General features: G+C 34.7%; 1 long non-coding RNA gene across 1 annotated transcript; it reads right to left on the bottom strand.

Moving 5' to 3' along the window:
* Positions 1-549: 549 nt before the first annotated feature.
* On the bottom strand, positions 550-2,245 carry LOC311429517. The gene is made up of 3 exons (XR_014688278.1): positions 2,162-2,245; positions 1,508-1,526; positions 550-651 (listed from the first exon to the last, which is right to left on the bottom strand). It is a non-coding gene; the product is annotated as an uncharacterized lncRNA (long non-coding RNA).
* Positions 2,246-4,389: the final 2,144 nt, after the last annotated feature.

The raw sequence follows: 4,389 nt of genomic DNA, 5'->3' as shown, positions 1-4,389 counted from the left end.
ATACAAAAGCAAATGAGAAGAAAACAGTGTGACTATAAAATACACTATCAGAGGAAGTAAATAGCAACAAGCTAAACAGCAGCAACAAAAAAGTGAGCACCATGCATTGTGATGAAGTCCTCAAACTGGAGTTTTATGATGGCAGCTTAAAGTTTCTTACATGCCCTTGTGTTGCAGCCCTGAATGAGCCAGGGACAGCTGCACCAATTCTCCACAATTAGTCAAGGTCAGACAGTGGAAAGGGAGGACATTCACTATTTGTCAAGAGAACAATGGCAGGAGGCTCAGCCTTTCTCAGCGAGGAATGACTGTTCATTGCATTCATTCAATCAGTGGTGAAATTATTCCTGGCTTTTTTTATTTTTTTTATAGTAGAGAGGGGCAACCTTTCTAGACAATTGAAGTGTAAGAACTAACAAGGCAGAGCAACAGCACAAAAACAAGCTTGTTTTAAGTACTGAAAGCATATGTTCTTGACACAAATTAATGTTTTGACACTTGCAGAGATGAAGGCAGTAATTTCCACAAGCTTCAAGTAAAAATACTAAACCCACTTAAATTTGTTACTTTATTATCGATCACTGGAGTTGCAGATTTAAAGAAATTGTGTTTTGCTTTAATTTTTGTTTTAAAGACATATTTTTCATAAACCTGCAAAAATATTCAGAAAGAAAAGAGTTACATTTTGGGCAAAGACTTTCCCTTAATGTAAGTAACCAACTAAAGGTGGACAACTTGAAAAGCAATACAAAACAGCTGTCATTAGCAGCAGGAAAACAAGAAAAGTTAAACATTTTTATTAACAATGAAATTTTATTTTAGTGTTTAATTCTTTGCACATGGGGCTGCCTTTTGAGTTTCTTTATGGTGCTGTACAAATACAGAAGAGGCAAAATGTAGTTATAAATTATGGATATGAAGTAGTAGTTTTCATATAAAACTCTCATGGCAGTGCACTGGAATAAACAGCTTTAGTTGTGTAAATCCTGTCACTTGCATGAACAAGTGCAGGGTGCAGAATGTGCTTAAACTGTTACATGGAAACTATACTGAGACCACCTTTTTTAAAACTGCAGTGTGAATTTAGATATATTAAAAAAAATCCATATTCACTGCAAACAGTATTTAAGCAAGTGTATTGTAGTACTGAATGCTTACAGGCCTTTAAATGTTTTGTCATATTTGCATTCTTCAAAGGCAAACAATTTTTAGATACTTAGGGCAGGAATTCTTACAATTAAGGAGTTTGAAAGCATTACAGTGAACATGTGTAATTAAAAACATCAAAGGGAAAATACTGTTTTTCTGGACACCACCTGAAAAAATAGATTGCTTTAGCTTTAGAAGAAAGGAATTTCTCCTTCAGGTAGTTTTTGCAGCTACTAAGGCTGCACAAGCCACACCTGTACTTGCACACTACCATAAAAGAAGAAAAGATGGAAATCCATGAACCATTGTAGTATCAGCTCCTGCGGATTACTTCTACTATGACCCCAGCCATACTTACCTCTTTTGTTGTTGCTCTCCTGCAAACACATCAGGATGTTTGAAAACATTTAAAGAAAAAAAAAAAAAAAAAAAACAACTCACCATCTGTTTGGTGTTTTTTCCTCCAAAAAATATTTCCCCCTGTGACCTGAAGCTGCATCAACCCTGCAGTTAAGGAACCATCTGCCCCAGGTGAAAAAACGATTCTAGAAAATTCAGTAAGGGAAGGAAAAAGGAAGGAAATGGGAGAGACTTTACCTTGACTTAACTTCACATCTCAAATGTTCTACGTTCATGATAAAGCTCTACTGAATTACATCTGAAAAATGGGTATTTTAATACCTATTATTATCTTACTTTAGAACATCCCTTTTCACCTGGAGCAATTCCAAGAAATCCTTTAAACTAGCATGAATTTAATTCTTCATATATCTAATAAAGACTGGGATTTGACTGCATGAACTGTGCCTGTTAATTGAAACAAGAAACAAGTGCACTAGCTTCTAATTCTGAATTCTTAACAGCACTTTGTTATTGCATTATTTACAAAGGAAGGCATCCTTGACTGGTTTCTTTATTATATTTCCTAGGTCAACTGAATGAATTAGAACAAGAGAATGTCAGAGTATAAAGTACCTTTTCAAGCTATTTGGATAGATTCAGGTAAAATTACCTCTTTTCCAAACTGACAAACTGATGGTTCTGCAGGAAGTTAGTGCTTCTTTCTTCACATTTAGCAGCCCCTTCTGGTCTGTCTTTCTGTAGAAAGAAGCCCTGCAAGGTAAATGACATCTGCAAATGGGAGTAAACACTGAGAACATCTTTAAGCTGCTTGTCGTACACCTTCTATATTGATAAGTATGGTTACTGCTTCCTGTGATGAGACTTTAATTTTGTTCATTTTAATCATCTCCCCCAACCTTAAGCAAAAGCTTTGCACCATCCTCCCGGCATTAGCTCCTACCTATTTGCTAGAAGGTGAAAACAGTCCCCCCATGTCTGAAAACAGTGCTGATCAATAGGAAATATCTGTCTCTTCTAACACTGAAAAAAAGGGAAATGTATTAGAATAAGAAAGACATAATTTCTTAAGCTATTCCAGTCTTTTCACTAAATCTATCATAAATAAAACCAACCAAAAAAAAAAAAAAAAAAAAACCAGCCTGGGAATTATTGGATCTGAGAAAAAAACTTATTCAAATGAACTCTTCTAGCTAAAGGCAAGTGTTATTTAACTGCATATTTTGAAATTTTCAGTCTGAAAAACTAGATATTTCTATTCCATATTGACTTTTCATATATTTGGAAGGCTGAATTTTGAAACCTCAGAACACATTAGGAAATAATATTTTGTGGCATTATTGAGAGAGTGTGTTTTTTTTTTTCTTTCCCAAGTGTGTCTACTGCCATATCTGGTATCAGTACCTGACTGGCTTGCAAATTTTTGCACACAGCCCAAAAAAGGAAAAGTATTTCTTGAAACTTTTATCAAGTATAAACTATGCAAGTCATAGCACTTTACATAAAATTTTTACCCACAGGGAAAAAGAAAATAATAATGAAACTGATATTAATGTTGAATATCTAGTAACTTACAAGCTATTTTTGCAACATTCATTTAAAGTCATCATGTCACCTTTTCTCTAAACACCATTAAAATCTAACTAGAAATACCTCAAATTAGAGTAAAATTCTTCCTGAACACTGTGGGCTGCAGAATGTACCCAATATATCTATTCAAATATACATGTTGCCTTTAAAAAGTAGATAAATGTTTCTACGTGATTACATAACATGTCTAAAATGTTTTAATTCATCAGTATAGTTTTATGATAGACATGTATTCTCTCTAAAACTAGGTCTAAGACTGATGGATGTACAGTTTACCCATGCAGTAATAAGAATATACAGTAGCTTCAGGTAGTTTATAAAACAGAAGTCACTGATGGTGAATAAAGTGCTGAATAAAGTGCTATAAACAACATTCAGCACAGTATCCAACCTGTCATTTGAGTAGTACATTTATGCATTTGACAGCACGTGTCTTTTCTTATGGAGGTTAATAGAGTCACAACTTATGTATTGGCAAAGTTGAACTGATCTATATAGACTGTCAGGAGAAGGCCAGGTGGAAGGGTAACTTAGAAAATACTGAAATAACTTTCTGCTTGCAATAACAAGAAGGCAAATTAGGAAGAACTAGGATTCTGAGTATTCCAGTTCCCTCCTGACGTTGCTCATAGTGTACTAACTTCTGTCCCCATCAACCCTGAGAGCCTGAAACACAGAAAAGTCACAGAATCATAGAATGGTTTGGGTTGGAAGGGACCTTAAATATAATCTAATTCCAACACCCCTACTATGGGCAGAGACACCTTCCACCAGAGAAGGTTGCTCAAAGTCATCTATAAAGACCCAGGTATACAGCAAATTATTTATGAATGGAAATATATACCACAAACACACTGTTAAATCTTAATGTACATCTCTATGAACCCAAAATGTCACTGATTGCTGAATTTGTTGATTCTAAATAATATGCTGTACTGAAGACCTCTGAAATTAAGCTGTTTGAAAGAGAACAAACTGATCAGGTACCAAGACTTGGTGGACAGACCAAATAAACCACCTTTATTTAAACCTATTGAACTATTTAATAGTTTAAGAATAGTTTAACATATTATTAATAGTTAACAATAGTTTAATAAATAGTTTAACAATATTCAGTACTAAGGGGAAGCATTAAGGCAGGCAAAATGCAGTTCCCACAAAATTTATATCACAAGAGCTTAGGGATATGGTTTAGTGGGGCCTATTAGTGTTAGGTCAGAGGTTGGACTCGATGATCTTGAGGTCTCTTCCAACCTAGAAATTCTGTGATTCTGTGATTATGAGAAGAAT

Source organism: Aythya ferina, assembly GCF_964211825.1.
Source record: "Aythya ferina genome assembly, contig: HAP1_SCAFFOLD_1283, whole genome shotgun sequence".
Taxonomy (NCBI): Eukaryota; Metazoa; Chordata; class Aves; order Anseriformes; family Anatidae; genus Aythya; species Aythya ferina.
This window is presented reverse-complemented; position numbering and strand designations above follow the sequence as displayed.